Raw genomic sequence first — 19,749 nt, 5'->3', positions numbered from 1 at the left:
TGGCACATTTGGTCTGGGTTGCATATTTGCACATTGAGCATGTCCCGCGTTTCACGAAACCAATTGGTGTGAGTTTACTGAGTCAATCGTGTGCTGTGATGTGTTTGTCTGCAAGAAAGGAAGGGCTCAGTAAGGTTCTTAGAGTTGGTGCTCTGCTGTATGACATACTGGGATATGTTTCTAATTGTGGCTTGATGTGTTCATCCATGCGTAGTGGTGCCTAGTGCTTTGTCAACATTTTTGGAGTGCATAACTGTCTTTGTTGTATCTTGTTACGAATCTGGTCATGTTGTATATATGGGTTACATTTCTTATGTATCAATACATATAATGTGTTTGTGTGCTCCTTTTTGAATTTGTTAAATGTTCCTATGTTATGATATAACAATCAAACATACTCCCCTAGAGTTTTCAGGTAGTGGTACTGTTCTTCGAACATGTCCGCGAACATTAAATGAGTTCGCGGACATCAAGTACAGTAGAAGAGATTCAGTCAGTTTCATATGACATGTATATAAAGTCAAAGTCATTATTGTTAAGTTGCACTACTAAAAACCTATGAAATTCAGTGAACAAACTTTGTTAAATGGACGTTATGGTTAAGTTGCACTACTAAAAACCTAAGAAATTCAGTGAAAAAACTTTGTTAAAGGGACGTTATGGTTAAGTTGCGTTGCTAAAAACCTTTCAAATTCAGTGAAAAAACTTTGTTAAAGGGACGTTATGGTTAAGTTGTGCTGCTAAAAATCTTTCAAATTCAGTGAAAAAACTTTGTTACAGGGACGTTATTGTGCCAAGTAAAACCGAAAAACCCTCGAAATTCGCCCGTTATGGTAAGCTAAGCAACCATAACTCGCGCCACCACCGTGCACTGCTAAGCCTAACACCCAGGACATCAATGTCATTGATGACATCACTGATGACATCACATGTCTAACTCCCCCTTTTTTCCTTTTCTGACATATCTAGGCCACATGATTTTCTTCAATAACAGTCAGGAACTAAAAATTGTAAATGTACTATATTCGTAGACTTATCCTTCAAGTATGTTCTTACAACAATTCCCTTATGGTCCAGTCATATCATATGAAACATATACATAGGGGAAGATACAACCTTGCAAGACAGCAATCCTTTTTGTGCATTAAAATTATCAGTAGATTTATCAGCACTTTCTGTTAGTTTTGATGTTTTTTTATTACTGTACTTTCCCTGTATATACTCATATTTTTATATGTTGTACTCACACTATTTTCCTTAGGGCCAGACAGATCATGTGATATATATAGATAGGGTAAGTAACAGCTTTGAAACAGAGCAATCATTTCTCTGCATAAAGGTGATCAGTTAGGTTATGAACACTTTCTGCTACTATTGCTGTTTTTTTTCTTACTTCAATTCTCTTGTATATATATTCATATTTGTATGTGGTGTTGTCTCTTTGTGATTTGTCTATAATAATGCAATTATGTAGTAAGTGGGTTTTATTACCTACTAATCACAATTTCACTGTACGCAAAACTGTAATATGAAAACAGTTATCATTTGACTATTCAACATGGCAAGCTTATGAATATTGCACCTCCATTGTGTATGCTGCACACAATGCCTATGTTTCTCCATGTGTACCTTAGCATACTGGATGGAACTTCAGAAAAGAATGCTATTTATATCAATGCATTGCTTAATACACTGATTAGCACTTGATATTTATTCCAATAATCTTTGACACTTTTTTTATTAACATTACACTAAGAATCCCTTGTACAGACTTTTCATGAAAGGTAAATGCACATGTGATGTCATCAGTGATGTCATCAATGACATTTGTGATGTCATCTTTGATGTCCTGGGTGTTAGGCTTAGCAGTGCACGGTGGTGGCACGAGTTATGGTTGCTTAGCTTACCATAACTGGCGAATTTCAAGGGTTTTTCGGTTTTACTTGGAACCATAACGCCCCTTTAACAAAGTTTTTTCACTGAATTTGAAAGGTTTTTAGCAGCGCAACTTAACCATAACGTCCATTTAACAAAGTTTTTTCACTGAATTTGAAAGGTTTTTAGCAGTGCAACTTAACCATAACGTCCCTTTAACAACGTTTTTTCACTGAATATATATATGTTCAGTGGGTATATATATATATTACATGGCCACGTTAGTGGCCATGTAGTTATGGTTAAGTTGCTGTTTCCATAGGAAGAGCACTTTTTGGGCAGCTTATAACTTCGCTCCCCCTGGACGAATCTTCACCAAACTTTGTGAAAAAAGTATATGGCCCACTGTAAATTTTCTTACAAAGTTTGGTGAGGATTTGTACAGGGGGGGCAAAGTTATAGGGGGGTCCCAAAACTTTTTTTTTCCCATAGACTGAATGGGAAAAATATTTTGCTCACGCCTACAGCCCAAACCGCTGGACGGATTTTCACCAAATTTGGATCCAGGAACAGCGGCTTGGTCCCGAAAGCTTGCTTTTGCAAATTTGGTGAAAATCTGTCCAGTAGTTTATTTTTAAAATGACCAAAAAGTAGGTAAAAAAAATTAGTGATATCGGTGTTCGGTCCTCGGACACACTTCCCTGTTCGCTCCACGGACAGTGTTCTGATTGGCCAAACGGCTTGCGTGATGTCCGCGGACATGCTATGTGTTCACTGATTGGAGGGTGTTAAGCGTGAAGCACGTCAGATTTTCGGTAGCGCCCACCATCTTGGATTTGCGGACGTCCGCGGACAGCGCGGCGAAAGTTTGTTCTAAATGTGTATTTAGTAGAGTGTGTTGGTGTGTAGGAGTGTTTGGGGAGGATGGAAGGGTATGAGATAGGTTAGATGTTGTGCTTTGTTATGTGGTAGACGTTATTTTTGTGTTCGATTTGTCTGCGGACATCACGGGTGTTCTGAAATGTTCTAAATAAACTGAATGGGGGGTGTTCTGAGGACTCAATATGTGTCCGTTTTGTTCGCAAGTAAGCTGAAACTGTTCTAAGAACACTTGCGGTGTCCTGAAATGTTTGCAAATAAACAAAATGGGGGTGTTCTGGGGACTCTGTCCGTATTGTTCTGTGGCAGGTTGAATGTGTTCTAAGAACACTCGGGGTGTCCTGAAATGTTCGCAAATAAACAAAATGGGGGTGTTCTGGGGACGCTGTCCGTATTGTTCTGTGGCAAGTTGAATGTGTTCTAAGAACACTCGGGGAGTCCTGAAATGTTCGGAAATAAACAAAATGGGGGTGTTCTGATGACGCTGTCCGTATTGTTCATTGTCAAGTTGAAAGTGTTCTAAGAACTCTTGCGTTGTCCTGTAATGTTCGCAGGGGGTGTCCTGAAGACTCTGTCCGTATTGTTTGATGGCAAGTTGAAAGTGTTCTAAGAACACTCAGGGTGTCCTGAAATGTTTGCAAATAAACAAAATGGGGGTGTTCTGAGGACGCTGTCCATATTGTTCGTTGTTAAATTGAAAGTGTTCTAGGAACTCTCGCGTTGTCCTGAAATGTTCGTACATAAACAAAATGGGGGTGTGTTCTAAGAACACACGCGTTGTCCTGAAGTGTTCTAAGAACTCTCACGGTGTCCTGAAATGTTCATAGGGTGTGTCCTGAAGACGCTCTAAGAACACTTGGGTGTCCTGAAATGTTCGTAAATAAACAAAATGGGGGTGTTCTGGGGACGCTGTCTGTATTGTTCTGTGGCGAGTTGAATGTGTTCTAAGAACACTCGGGGTGTCCTGAAATGTTCGCAAATACACAAAATGGGGGTATTCGCAGTGCCAGGGCCACAATTTTCAGGTCCAATTTCCAAATAAATTGTCCACTTTTCATTAAATGGATGGGTCAAGTTTCAATGCCCTGTCTGTAACAAAACACAGACCCCTCTTAGATTAAGTTAGGATTCCCTCGACTGAATTAAAGGTGCAAGACCTCAGTTCCCTTCTAGGAGTCAAGCTTACCTTTTTAGCAGAACCAGTGTGTCTGTAGAATAACTCCTGAAGATCAGCACTCAGGAAGGTTTCTGAAATGCGATCGTATAAAAGCCGAGAAAACGCTATTCTTGTCGCGGCCGTGCGTGTAGCGATGACATCATCACGAATGACGTAACGTGATGACGTCACGATAGTGCGCGCGTCGTAGCAGCGTTGTAGTCTAGGAGACGCATAAACAGGTGAAGGCTCACCACGCAGGCTCATTCCCTATAGCAAACCACTAATTTGTCTTAAAAAGCCCCTTAGAGCCTTTTACATACTATGCATATCTGACCTAGTAGGTTGTCTGAATTCAGTAAACCTGCCATGCCAAGTGGTACCTAATAATCAGGTGGAGAGTTTTCTGTAGGTATATATTCTCTTGGTACTAATGGCAGTAAATTATACATCACATCGCCCGTTCTTAATATACGAAAAAGGCACTCCCCAAGGTGTGATGCCCCACATTTTTGGTAGTGCTACAGGTTTTTTAATCACACAGTGATAGTTTTTATATCACAAGTTCAAAATGAACAATGGTGAAGACAGTACAGCTGGCTGAAAAACCTTTTTGGTCATAATTAATGTACCCCAATGGGATGAAAAAAGTATGCATATATCTTATGTTTACATGGAGCCAAATCATAATTCTACAGAACAGAATGGTATCCACAGTATGCAATACATCCATTATCCAGATAGATGAATCTATCCGTTGCCTCTGACATGCACAGAGTGTTGACTACACCAGGTTACTTACAAGATCTAAATCCTATACATTCTGTTGGTAACGACCCTTATTAACATAATGAGGTTCAGCAATGGAAGTGCAGGACTCGAGATCAATTGGCTGTTTTGATCTGATAGTATCTTATTTAATATTGTGCCACTCAATATTTTCGTTTAGCCCCGTCAATTGGCTATTGGTTAGAAAAATTAGTTTCTGTTCCAAATTAATCAATTTTCTATTAATTTCTTCCTGAGTTCTCCCTCTTACTTTTTTCAGGGTACACCACTCAAATTCCATGAAGGAGTGGCCCTTCTCATCGTAGTGTTTAACCAATGGGGCTTTGTCAGTATGATTTTTGAGACAGCTCTATATGTTCAATCATGCGCGTCTTGCACTTCGTATTGGTCTTTCCTATATACAACAATGCACATGGACATTTAATCATGTAGATTACATTCTCAGTTTGGCAATTAGTATGTTTTTTCATAAGCCAGTCTGACTTTAAAACCTAGATTCACACAAGTCATCTTCTTAGTTAGAGGGCACATAACACAGTCACCACAATGATGGTGTCCCATTACTCTAGGTAATCCCCATAGGGTATGTTGTCTAGCCTCAGTGTTACTCATTTTCTGTATATCATTTTTCATAAAAAGATTGCAAATGTTTGTACTCTTTTTGAAAGCCACCAACGGTTGAGGGGTGGTCATGATCTTTTTCCAATTCCTATGTATGATGTTTTTAACTTGGTAGGAGACATTACTAAAAGTATTCACAAACACCTATGGACTGTCCAGTTTGTCTTTATTTTTCTTCTCAAACAGAGCCTCTCGATGGTTGTTGTAAGCTTGCTTGGCTGATTGTTTAACAATTTTCGTTGGATACCTTCTATCAGTAAGTTTGTTAATCAGTATATTGGCACCCTTTTCATAATCCAACCTGGTGCTGCTATTGCGTTTAAGTCGCAAAAATTGACCAAAGGGTAAGTTGTCCCGTGCATGTTTAGCATGATGACTCCCATAATGAATCAAGGCATTTCTATCAGTGCTTTTCAGAAAAGGTTTTACCAACAGTTGATTATCTTTATGGTAAATTGTCAAATCCAAATAATTCACCTCGATAGAACTCATGGAGGCCGTGAATTTCTAATATCTGTTTTGATTGTTCAACCATCCCAGAAAGTTGTTTGCTTCTTCTATCGATCCATGCCATATCATGAAAACATCGTCAATGTATCTCAACCACTGTGTTATCTGGGGTCTGAATGGATTGACCACTAAATAAATCACTGTTTGTTCTACCATGTCGACGTACAAGTTGGCTAAATTAGGAGCCATGGCTGCCCCTATGGCTGTCCCTTATACTTGCATGTAGAATTGTCCCAAAAATTGAAAAAAATGATTGGTAAGGGCTGTTTCAGCACACCATAAAATGAAGGCGTTGCTTACAGGGTGATTGTCTTCTCGTTGCAGCAGTGTTTCTTCTACCACTTCTAAGGTAGCTCTCTGAGGGATGTTGGTATATAATGATTGAATGTCCAAGCAAATCAGAATATCACTAGTTGGATCAAAAGCCATCCCTTCAATCTTCACTATGACGCCTCTAGTGTCTTGTATGTAGCTTTTCATTTTGTTTACAAAAGGGCGCAGATAGAAGTCTACATATTTAGACAGAATGGAGTTCACCCGAGATACTATGGGTCTGCCTGGTGGTTTCTCCTTGTTTTTATGTAGTTTAGGTAAAATGTAGAACACAGAGATTCTCACTGTTTCCCTGGTAAGGTAATCCCCTTCCTGTTTACTGATTAATTGCAATTCTACTGCTTTGTCTACTTTTTCCTTTATCATTTTGACAAGGCCGGGGCTAGGATCTTGATCGATTTTATGATAGCTGTTGTTATCTGCTAACAGTCTGTGGCATTCGTCAATATAATCTTTTTTATTCAAAATGATGATGGCCCCTCCCTTGTCAGCCTGTCTAATGACAATGTTGTCATTTATCCCCAGGTCACAAAACATAGTGACTTCTGATTGAGTCAAATTGAGTCCGTTTTTAGACATCCCTTGAGTTTCGAGTTTCTGTACATCTCGAAGTACCTTTCTTTCAAAAAACAGTGATTCTGGCGAATGAGTGTGATAGGGAGGACATAAAGTGGAAGGATTGCTCAGGCCACTAAAATTAGTGTTGGTACTGGCAGGTTGATCTTCAAACAATTCTTTAAATGCACTTTACACATAAAGGGCCTCATTACGACCCAGGTGGTAAGTTACCGCCTGGGCCGTGACTTTACCACCATGGCGTAAACTACGTTTACGCCATGGTGGTTGGCGGACTTACCACCCCATTCCGAGGTCGGCGGGGCGGTAAGTCCCCAATCCCCATTTACCCTTCCCCATTCCCATTTTTGCCCCATAGGGCATAATGGGAGTGGGGAAGGCGTTAATTACGCCACCGTAAATTACGGTGGCGTAATTAACTCCATGGTCCCTTAGCGCCAGGCGTTAAACTCACCATGGCGCTAAGGGACCTCGGAATCAGGCGGTAAGGGTTGGCGCTGTTTACGCCGCCGTAAACCCCTTACCGCCTGGGTCCTAATGAGGCCCAATGGCCCTCATTAGGACTCCAGCACTAAACCATGGTGCTATTAGCACCATGGTCCATGCCGGAGTCCGCCATGGAAAAAGGGGGAATTTCCACCCCATTCCAAGGTTGGTGGGGCGGTTATTCCCCCTTTCTCCATGGCCCTTCCCCATTCCCATTTTTGCCCCATAGGGCTCAATGGGAATGGGGAAGGCGGCAATTACGGTACATATGACCATTGAACCTGCTCTTTGCCAATGAAGAGTCGGTTCTGCAGTTGTCAGGACAGTGGTGCAGCAAGGGTACATGGATGCACTATGCATTTGGCCTGTATTTTTTTAGTAAAAGGGGGCTCTGATTAGCAGGGCTCACTTTAAGAAACAAAATTACCCACATCATTTTAAAATTTAAAAAATCAAGAAAGCTAGTGCTTTCACACACGTGCCAGATGACATTCTGTCAAAATGGCACCATGGAGAGATGGTTATTACCACATGCAGAGATCTATGGGGAAAAAATGAAAGTAAAACTCACAATGAAAGCTTCTGCTGTGATTCATCACCAGAATAGGGTAAATGTGGGACAATGTCTATTTCAACCGCATTCAGAATGAGGGCCTTTGAAGAGCAGCTAAACATTCTCAAATTGAGTACTCTCTTATACCAAGCATTGATCAAAAACTGCTTCCCAGGCATCACCCAGCTTATTTCAATGAAAACTACAGCTTACATAAGCACTGTCGTGAATCGTGTGTTTCCTACGTGGTGTTCAAAGAAGGCCACATTAAGTTGCCATGGCAGCATTTGCTATTCCTTCACTACAGCAGACATATTATCCCAGGATACGCGCGGTATGCCAAGGACAAAGCATGCCAAATCGTGCATTGAATGTTACACCTGTAATCCTTTTATGAAGCTCTGTGTAAAAATGTGGAATCCAGCCCGGCATACATTCTACACTGCCTCTTCATTCCTTGGATTGACATCAAAAGAAAAGGTCGACAGCACAATCAGGATGAAACCTTTTCTGCTAAGTGCATATCATTTTTCACGACTGAAACATAATTAGCAACATTTCACCATCACTTCCCGGTGCCTGCATATTTAACGGCTGGGAATGAAACTTCAGGCTGTACTGTATGCTTTTCAGTGTTATACACACAATCACTATGAGTTTGTTTTTGGTAAGTATCACCACATGTTTATTCTCATTTTGTCCAGGTGAATATATGCTGCAGACCAGCCATACTGCACTAATGGAGCATGCAGCCTCAAATGAATGAAAACAAATATGCAAACAAGAAGATATTCTAGGACTGAATCATTAAAGTGACATCACACACCTGATGACATCACCAGAAATGATGTTATATGACCTTTGCCCTAGATTGCATCACATAAAAATAACATAACATGAAATGTAACTTCAATGTTATCAGCTAAGCTTCCATTTCATTAAATACCAAACCGGTAGTAAAGCAGACATATGACATGTTTAAATATCAACCACATTTTAACAAGGATACTGCCTTCCAATGCCCTGCAGGGGTTTATGTTTGATAGTGGTAGACTGAGTAGAACCAAAATTGTCCAGAGACACTGCCCCATGCATATACAACTACAGCCTCGTATGATAATGTATTGCCAGCCCATACCAATTGTTTCTGCAGATGTCAAGACTAGTAATCATGCGCCAAGTGAAGCCCCACATTTGAGGTGCTGCCATAATACAATATGGCTATTATAGCCAGTGAGGAAACTTCCATCTCATGTCTGTTATAGACTTACAGCCTAGAAATTATCAAATAAGTAAGTTACAGCTTTATATTTCCAGTTGCTCTTTTCATATGCCAAATACATCCTTAAATGTCCAGTAATGACACCCGACGTCAGTTAATGCCTCATAGAACTGTTCTGGAATAATATCAGAGGAATAGTCACCTAACCACTGTATTAAGGAAGCAAGAACACTTTCTTTTTTTTCTTTTTATCACAGACATATTTTCATCATGATGCCAATTTATTAGAGCCATTGTCCATAAATCAACTAAAGCTCATAACAAACAAACTGAAATTTAACCCATGAACCCATGAAGAGAACCCATGACTCCTCAATGCGTTTAGACACAACAGCATTGTAGTCATGTATGTCGCTGGCCACAAATGCCATTAACCATAAATGTTTGAGCTAAATGGTCAGTAGCATATATGGTTGAGTAGGCCTGGCTAGGACTCAAATCTCTGACCTGCAGAACACACATAAAGCCCTGTAGCGACCGCTTAACCCACTGAGATATGTTAGTAGCTATTTTTCCTTAAATGCTTAAATGTTCACACCACATCGTTTGGTAATGCATTGGTTATGGGGCTTACATTTCTTATGAACAGAACACATATTATTACAGTGCTTATAAGCTGCATGGCCCACTAGTAAACCAGGTAATATTAGAACTAGATTTGTTTTAAAAGGACTAGGGAGGGTGGTGGATAGAAAACCTCATACATGTTTCTGTTTAACTGCATAATTGATTAAACATCATGCTGTGTCGCAATTGGATAGCTCAGTGAGTTAAAATTTCAACTCTGACATGTGTTCAGCATTCACTTCATCTTTTTCAGGTTAACACATTAAGTAGTATTACATTTCGTAGTAATAACACTTATTTTTACAGTGCTTAGAAGCAGGAGGAATGAGGAGTCAGACATGAAGTACTATACATTAAAATATGATAATGCCAACTATTTTGCAGGGATGTGGAAGAGTCTAGGCCACAGTAACATCGAAACGTGTAGCATTTTTGCACAAAATGATAGACCTCAGAAACATAAAACAAGCAAGCTGACTCTAAATAAGAAGCTATGCATCCTGGGCATCCAGTCTGTCTGACCATTCACACAAACACTTATCTCTATTTGCACCTTTGCGAATGTAGCACAATAAAAAAAGGAAAACTTCACATGCAGATTTAACCAAAAAGAGAGGCCTCAAAGAATGTGCTATATATTTTTTCCACACTGCCTTGGCATTCCTTCACCAAGTGTCCCAGCTGCTACCCCTGGCGACCTCACACCTCATCTAAGGATGGGGTCGGGGCAATTTTCCCCAAGCCTTGCATTAGTAACAGGCCTTCGCCAGCAGTGGAAATTAGCATTTATTTTTTTCTTTTCTTTTGGTGGTTGAGTAGCAGGACCTGCCTTAGCATGTGTCTATGGCAGCCTGGAACTTCTCATACTTTCTCCCACTTTCACACCTCGTAAACATCAGGCTGGGTGTGACAATTAAGTGGATTGAATCTACAAGTGCAGCTGTCGGTTTCCTGGTAACCTGGTAACAGGGTTTTATAGAAATACCTCCTTTCTTTACACAAAGTATCAGTTCATCAGTTCATCACCTCTAGTTAAATCTGGAAGTATGTCTTGTTTTATTACGTTTGTCAACCTCTCAGATGCATTGCTCATGTTTTACTCAACCAATCTTACTCCATTGAAATGTGCAAATATGCATTTTCTGTTGTGATAATTTCTCCCCTATAAGACAACCAGTATTATTTTGTCTACATTCTTAGCACCCTGACTTGCATACCTTCCTTTTCTTTTCACTGATCGTCAATGAGTGCTAATGTTTCACAGGTCAGGTATGCTTATGGCTAGCTCTGCCATTCCTCTTCATGAAGCCTAATCATTTAATTACCCTGCACATAAATCTCACAACACTAGATATCTAGGATTTCACATAAGATCTGCATTTAGAGAACCTCAAGAAATGGTTTTGTTTGTGTGTATTCTGTGTCTATGTTCTAATGTTGTAGATTGCCTGGTGTATTATTATAGGAAATGATTATTTGCACGTCTACCACACACCAGGCAATTGAATTGAAATCACCTTCCAGTGAATACATTTTATTTTTCAAAAATACATTTCTGGATACATAATAGCTCGAGGAAAGAACATTCTCCAAAAAGTATGCTCAAGGAATTGAGAAGTTAAGGAAAACCACTGCATGAATTGATTTCTTGAAGAAGTTAGTATTTTCCATATATTTAGATTATTACTGTTCGTAAGTAATGCATGAAGACATCTCATCTGATGTGTTCTTTGAATACTTAGCCTGAGGTGTTCTAGCTATGTCAGATATCATTCTAAAAAACATATTGCTTAAGCACACACATGCAATGGAAATTTCGTCTGTGGGCTACGTGTCTTTGAAATCCTTGCATGTGTTGATTTACTGCTGGTATATTTCTAGGTGCTTCACTATGTTGGCATTATTGGTGACAATTTTAGACACAAATGATACACTATTAAGAGGCCCATCTTCTGCCTTCTTCTCCTTTCATATGTATCTGTTGTTAATTTGTACGGAGTTCGGCATCTGAGTTCTGAAATTAGCATACCAGAGCATACCAAAGAGATGTTGGTCTGTTTTAACTGTTGTTTCCTGCTAAAAGTGTGTGGGAGGACCTTGCTACAAAAGCTCAGTTCAGCCACGGAACGGCCGCAGAGTTTGACAGCTGAGTTCTGCAGTCAGCATACCAGAGCATACCAGAAAGACGTTGGTCTGGTTTCACTGTTGTTTCCTGCTAACAGTGTGTGTGAGCACCTTGCTACAAAAGCTTCCTGGACATGGTCTCTAAACTCATCGAAGACACATACACCATCCAGAGCACAAATTACATTATAGTGTGCAGAGACTTGAATTTGAGTTGCGTCCAAACACCATACAGTAAGATAAGTATTTGTATTTGTATTTATTAAGTTTATATAGCACTTTACGCCAAAGTGCTTTACAATATAACAACAAGAATACATAGCATATATAAACCAGACACATATTTGCAAACATGAGAAAAGCCTTTAAAAAACAGTAAGTAGAACAATCTTTCTAGGATAAAGAACGGTGATGGATGGTGGAGGAGAGAGGGGGATATGAGGGAGGAGATGGAATAAGATGGAATTTCAAATGAGCAAGGGAAGTGTGAGAGGAAGGTGAGGGAGAACTGAAAGGGGAGTGAAGAAGACAATCAGGTTGGGGAAAGGAGAAGAGATTTTAAGGAGGCATGGAAGGAGGAGTAGGAGGTAATGGAGTGGATAGAGAGGAGTCTCCAGAGTAGGGGGGCAGGGAGTTGAAAGGAGCGGAAACGAGAAGAGGCACACGGGGCGGGAGAAACAGTAAGCCAGAAGAGATCCGCTGAACGGAGGGAGCGGGATGGAGTGTAGAACGAGAGGAGAGGGGAAAGATAGGGGGGAGCGAGATCATGAAGAGATTTAAAGACGAGACAGAGGAAGTGCGATTTAAGTTGGGAGTGAAAGGGAAGCCAGCCAAGGTAAGAGAGCGAAGAGGAAATTGAGACGTGAGGGGCAAGAAGACAGAGGGTACGGATGGTGGAGTGCAAGAGGTATTTAAGGGGAGTGAGATGAGAGACGGGGAGTCCAAAGAGGAGGGAAGAGCAATAGAAAAGTTGAGAGAACATAAGGGAGGAAATTAAGAGTTTAGTTGCATGGAAGGTGAGGGAGGAACAGAGTTTACGAATGTTGAAGAGGCGGTAGCGACAGGCACGAGAGGTAAGAGAAATAAGGTTGGTAAAGGAGAGAGAGGAGTCGAGGTGGAGGCCTAGATTGTGAGCGTGGGCAGAAATGGGAAGATTAGAAGGGGGAAGTGAATGAAAGGAGGGGGAGTTGGAGGGGGAAGAGTGTTGGAGGGAAATAATAGGACTTCAGTCTTATCAGAGTTGAGAGAGAGAAAGTGGGATGGCATCCAGCTTTTAATAGCAGTAAGACAAGAGGAGAGATTAAGGTGGAGGTCAGGAGTGAAGGAAGAGATGGATAGGAAAAGCTGGGTGTCATCAGCGTAGAAATGGTGAAAAATACCAAAGAAGATATGATGGGCGCAAGAAGTGAGAGCGGTATACTATGGAAGGCTCTCACAAACTCCCGGGATTTCCACAATTTAACAGAGTAGGCCGATGGGGGTCGCAGGGAATTTGTGCATGGGAAAGGGGAAGCCAATGTGCAGACATTGACTACTCCTTTGTGCCAAGAGACCTCTTCCATTTAACAACTTTATTCAAGGTGATCCGATCCAAAAATACTGATCATAACCTGCTATGTGTGACATGGTCCGTGGCGATAGCAAAAAGCAAACATCAAATTTCACTATCAGTTGAAGAATGCCATGGAAGTACCAGACTAAGATTAAGTTAATTTGCTGTGGAACATCAAGCTATGCAATTAAGATAGAAACTAGCAGCAAGATTTCTGAGTACCCTGCAGTTGACTACAGCCCCACCTACAATGTCATTGAATACAGAAAAAGGGACCAAATAAAGACCATGCCCAGAAAATCCATACTTTTTCTCTGCTGTTGGTAGAAAAAAAAAGAAATTAGGAGAAAATACCTGCCAGTAAGACAAAGACCTTCAGGATGCAGAAAAGGCAAAGATCGCCATGAAGAAACATAGAACTTGTCTTACCAGTTACCGACTGAAATGATATCAGAATGATTCGGAAGAAATGCTGCAAGCTATTAGTGGGAACAAATCTAAACACTTTTGGTCTTTGGTAAAAGAAAACTGGACAAAACAAGAGCAACGCCCAACAAAATAACATCTCAGAAAATACTTGAGTAGAGCATTTTTCATCTCTCTACCTAAAAATGTGTACCCTATCATGCCAACAAACTGGGCCTAGTAACATTCCATGGGATTACCACATGAGATTCATGATATTCTAAAAGGGAGGGTTGTGGAAGGCAAACCGATAATTTTTATGGTCTTCGTAGACCTCGTTCAGGCATTTGACCAGGTTGACCGAGAAGATATATGGGAAAAGCTGTACCATTAAGAATGCCCAAGGTCAATTGTGGACCTTATAATCGCTCTCCACTCTAGTACATCGATTTGAGTGCACTTGAACTGTGCAGGAACATTGTCATCCGAAATACATAAGCAGGAGGCGTTAAGCAAGGATGCCGCCTTCCGCCTGCTCTATTCTACCTCTCAGACCTTAAGGAGTCTGAGTCTTTAGTTAGATCTTTCCCTCCAAGCTTAGGAGGAGTATGATGGCGCATCTCTTATACATGGATCACTGAATCTTAATAGATCAAACTGCTGTGGTTCTCCAGCGTCAACTCGAAGCACTTCAGAAATACATTAAAAAAAAGAACTTGGAAATAAACAAGGAAAAATCGTGTGCTTCGAGAAAGTGAAAAAAGAAATAGAGAATTTACAATGGTACTTAGATGATTCTAAAATTGAGCAGGTCAAACATTAAAAATACCTAGGAGTGATGCTATGCAATATCTCAGTGGAGGTTGCGACACAGGTTTCCCTATGAGAGAAAACAAAGGTTTTGGCAATCCAGACTAGTGTTATGGACTAGAAGTATGGCACATTACCAGTCCTGAATTTCAACAAGGAGAAGGTAGTACCTGCTGTTACTTATGGAACTGAGGCCTTGCCAGAGATACCATCAACATTATGGCCCAAACTCAAGGGCATATTCTGGAGATGGGTGTTGCGCCTGCCTAATTTGACTCCTATTTCCACAATACAAAGGGACTTGGGACTGCTGTCACTACAAGCTGTAATTGACTGGAACAGATTAGCCCTTCTCATTAACATCGTTTTACCTAAGCGCCCAAACATTTTGAAAATCATAAATGAAGAGTTAAAAGGGGGGTGCAAGTACATTTTTGAACTGTTGGGCAGAAAAAAACAAGGAGAAACTGGCAGAAATTGGATGTTTGGAAGAAGATCTCTGTGTAAACCCGATAAGAGTGAAAAAGAAATTGGGTGAGCATGACTGGATCCAGACTCAGGAACCTGCCCTGTCTTATGATCTAATGTCAAACCTCTCAACATTCGGCAAAAAAAATGAATCTGGTGAAATTCCCAAGTGACCCGACCGGGAAACTTTCCCAAGGAAAAGATTAAATCTTCTCCGAACCAACGAGATCCTGGAAAAAAGAAAATCATTGCCGAGCCTAGCAAAGTCGAAAACTTGAAACATCTACTTCTAGATTGCCAAAGTTTTGTAAAAGATAGAGAACTCTTCCTGGCATGCCATTTCTCAAAGTTTCCATCCTACACTGTAGAAGATTGGTGGTCTGCCTTGATAAACGGAGAAAGGACACCAATGGTGATAGCTGTGTTCTCATTCCAAAATAGGATACTCCTGCGTGGAGGGTTACAATCTTCATGACAAAAGAGGACATAATAAGAAATCCCAATGGAACTCAGATGTTGGGTAAAAGATCAAAGAACAACGTTTGGATTTGTTGACTTTATGTAAATAAATTTGATGATGATCAATGGAATTTAAAATTGGAAAATTGGAGAAAGTTTGTAAAATTGTGATTCAATTAAATCAAATAACACTTTTTTTTTAAACAAATGTGTAAATTTCCAGCCCTTTCTTCATTGTGCTTGTGCTTCCAGTAAATTGCACATGCTTTCACTCTTTTACTTTTTTGATCATTTATAAAATTCAAGCATTTCTTAAAAGAGGCAAACTGTATTCTTCTCGAAGGATCCCTGAGGATTCGATCTCATCAAGAAGTTGATTTCTTCTCTTATATCTGAAGATTAATCATTTATGTGTCAACATGTTTTCTCTTGGTTTTATATAAAATGTACAGCCATTCTCTAGTATCATTAGGGCTATATATTTTTGTTTTCTTTTATTTCGAAATAGAGTCTGATTATCTCCTCAACCAGTGACATATACTCTCTTGTCTTTGTGGCATGCACCTACACTTCTCAACTTAACTGGCCCCCAGCTGCTCAACTACGCCATTCATGTATGTATATGATGTTGATTAATAATGTGCCTGCTTCAAAACAGGTACTTTGACACTCCTGGCTGCCTTTGTCTATATGTGTCATCCAGCAACTCCCACAGATTTCTCCACTTACACTACTAATGCAGGGCCACCAACATCACATTTAAAGCCAGCAGCATGTAGTGTTGCATCTGGGCCATGTACACATTCAACTTCACTCTGCCGACTCCATCAGCTATGATCTGTAATCCTTGACTGAATTGATCTGTGAGTTTCAAAGAGCATATACATACTCTAAAGGATCTTAGCATTTCATTGGAAATGCTCCAGATCAAAAGGAAGTGTCAGACAATGAGATGTTAGAGAATAGACAGGTTTTCAAGGATTTTCAGAAGCAAAAGTGGACTTTTATGAGCTCAAGAAACTGAAACTTAGGTAATGCATTCCTGAGATGTGGAGCTTCCACAGAGAATGGACTACCACCCAATGTTGTCTTCCAGTATTGTGGAGTTTGCAGGAGAAAGCTTTTGCCAGAGCACAGGTTCTGCATAAAAAATTACTATTCAATAAGATTTAGGGCCTCATTACATGGTAGGCGGAGGACCAAGGTGCTATTAGCACCTTGGTCCATGCCGGTTAAATACCAGCACCGCCTTGGTGGAAAGGGGAATTACCGCCCTAGTCCAAGGTTGGCAGGGCGGTAATTCCCCCTTCCCCCATTCCACTTCCCCATTCCCATTTTTGCCCCATAGGGCATAATGGGAATGGGGAAGGCGCTAATTACGTTGCCGCAAATTGTGGTACCGTAATTAGCACCCTGGTCCCTTTGCGGGTTGGTTTTTAACGCCTACTAAACAGCAGGCATTAATGTACCTACCCGCAAAGGGACCTCGTAGTAAGGCGGTAAGGGTTTACCGGTACCGGTGCCCTTACCGGTACCGGTAAACCCTTACCGCCATCCGTGTAATGAAGCCCTTAGAATAAATGGAGAACTAATACTGCAAAAGACCTTGTGCATAATACAGCAAATCTTGAACAGGACTCAATGGGCCTCATTACAAGTATGGCGGTAAGGCAACAATGGTACCGGCATTGCTATCGGCACCATTGCTACCGTACCACAATACTAGGAGTTCTGCTCGCGGGTGCCCTTGCAGCCACCAGATCTGACTTGGTGGCCGTTCCGGCACCCTCAAGCAGAACATGATGGTAGAACTGGTACCATTGTTAACGGTACCGGTGCTACCGCCCTCCCCATTTCCATTTGAGCCCGTAGGGCTCAAATGGGAATGGGGATGTACTGGGCCCGGCACCCGCGAAAGGGCATTTACCGGGTCCGGCTGGGCCAGAATAGCCTGGTAATTGCCCACCTGTTATTTGCTACCTCCAACCTCGTAATGAGGCCCAATGTCATAGGATAAGCCATGTATTTTTCATAGTACTGGTGAGAATGTCTCCCTGAAACAAAAGCAATGAAATGAGTCTTGCTACATCTTTCTGGACTATTTGTAAATGTTGCATATGGTAAACTGAGAGTCTTAGAAATACAGCGTGTCCATAGACTAATCTTGTGGAGATAATTGCTGTGACTAAGGGCATCCAGGACTCCAAAGGCAAGTCAAGTAAAATCTTTTGAAGAATCTTAAGATCAAAGAAGCAGGAACTGACATTTGCATTCACTTGAGGGGCAAGTGATAAAGCTCTATGCTACTTATAGCCTAGAATCTTGATGCAAGATGGAGGCTGAAAGAAGAGCCACATTGAAAAAGCACAAATAAACATAAGCCCAGCATTGACAGGACCTGTTGGCTAAGAGCACTGCCCTCTTGATGACATTAAGGTTGAAAAATCTGTTGACTCATCTAATGATCAACAGGCGACCGGACGTGAGGACTGTGCATGGTAGAGATAATTTCCTGTGCACTAATATTTGCACATAATCAGCACCGCTATATCACACACAACATGATCTAGAATCAGTTTTATCAAATGTTGGAGGTTAATGTTGAACAGGGTCAGTAATTTAGAGAACCATGATGCATCCCACAGGGAATATTACGGGGACCGTTGCAGAGACACAGTGACCAATGTTGGTAGCCTGCAGAAAGGAAGGCATCTAGCCAGCTTAAGGTTATATAATAGATACTTTCCAGACTAAGTGGGTACTTCAAAGATCTGTGGTTGACCATGTCAAACGATGCCGACAGATCAAGAAGGAGCAAAGCTTCCACTCCTCCCACATCAACCAGCCATCTAAGATCACCTAAAACAACACAATAATCTATTCTGTCCATCTAGAAAGGTGGAAGCAGCAGGCCTGTTGGTCATCTAAGACAGTAGAGATTATATAAAAGCCTATAGGTTTGCAATGCTACTTTTCCCACCAATATAGTTTCGAAGGGTACTAAGGAGCTGGGACACAAGATGTATACATCTGATGGATCAAGAGTCAGATTGCTCAGAAGAGTATTAACCATAGCTTGCACAAATGTCAGGGGAAAACAACCTGTCTTAAAAGTGCCAACATGTATCATTTATATAAGGCAATGCCAGGGCAAAGATATATATGTTCCCTGCAAAATCTTAATTGGTTGTGGGTCAAGAGAAAATCCCGACTTCATTACCAGTTTAATCACCAGTGTGATAAAATCATATACCGTTGCTGAGGTACATTCATAGAGTACAGAAGAATGCACTGCCAGATAAACTATGTTCAGTGGAGGAAGCGGATTATTGTTTAATAACATCCTAAATTGTGATCTATGTAAAGAAGAAGAGGGAAATCTTACTACAGAGTCCTGCATAGACAGGAAGATAGGTGTCATTGAATATGAGGATGGAAAGATACATTGAATTAATAACAACTTCGCACCAAACTATAGGGATACTTGTATTACACACCACATTACACACCACATTTGTATTTGTATTTTATTGTTTATATAGCGCTTTAATCCAAAGCGCTTTAGGGTTTAACAACACCGGAACATTAAACATATAACATAGAAGCAATAACTGTATATATGAGACAAAGCAGAAAAACAGCATGTGGAACAATTTGCATTTGAGGAGGAAGAAGAATGGAGGGGAGGGGACGAAAAAAGGGAGATCGCGTAGGGAGTGGTGGGAGTTAGGAGGGAGGATGGAGATCATGGGGAGACAGGGAAGATAGAGGGACGAGGATGAGGGTATCGGAAGGAGAGAGAAAAGGTGTCAGGGAGGGGAGTGTAGAAGGAGTGCTTTCAAGGAGGAATAGGTGGAAGTGGAGCAGATAGTGAAAGGAAGGGAGTTACTATGTAGGGGGGCAAGGAGCTGAAAGGAGCGGAAATGAGAGGAGGCGCAATGTGGTGGGGTTGTGGGAAGTAAGAAGAGATCTGCAGAACGAAGGGAGTGAGAGGGGGGTATAGTATGAGAGAAGAGAGGAGAAAGATATATTTGCCGTGAAGGAGTTTTGGCTATTATATATGTATTTTGCCTGCTAATCATAGGAGGAACATCAGTGGCATTCAAATGCCCTATTTTCCTGTGTCATAGGTTTCAACCCAGGGTTGAATAATTTAGAAATCTGTGGTTTATGTACATGTTTTGGCTTTATAGTGGCAAGGCATTCTAAATTGCACAAAACCCAGGTTTAACAGTCATTCCTAATTCCAATGGGTGGGCATGGACTTCAGTCAAGAAAACAACCTGTATGTAACGTCTTCAATT

This window comes from Ambystoma mexicanum, chromosome 11 (genome assembly GCF_040938575.1).
Source record: "Ambystoma mexicanum isolate Mex_15411 chromosome 11, UKY_AmexF1_1, whole genome shotgun sequence".
Lineage (NCBI taxonomy): Eukaryota > Metazoa > Chordata > Amphibia > Caudata > Ambystomatidae > Ambystoma > Ambystoma mexicanum.
This window is presented reverse-complemented; position numbering follows the sequence as displayed.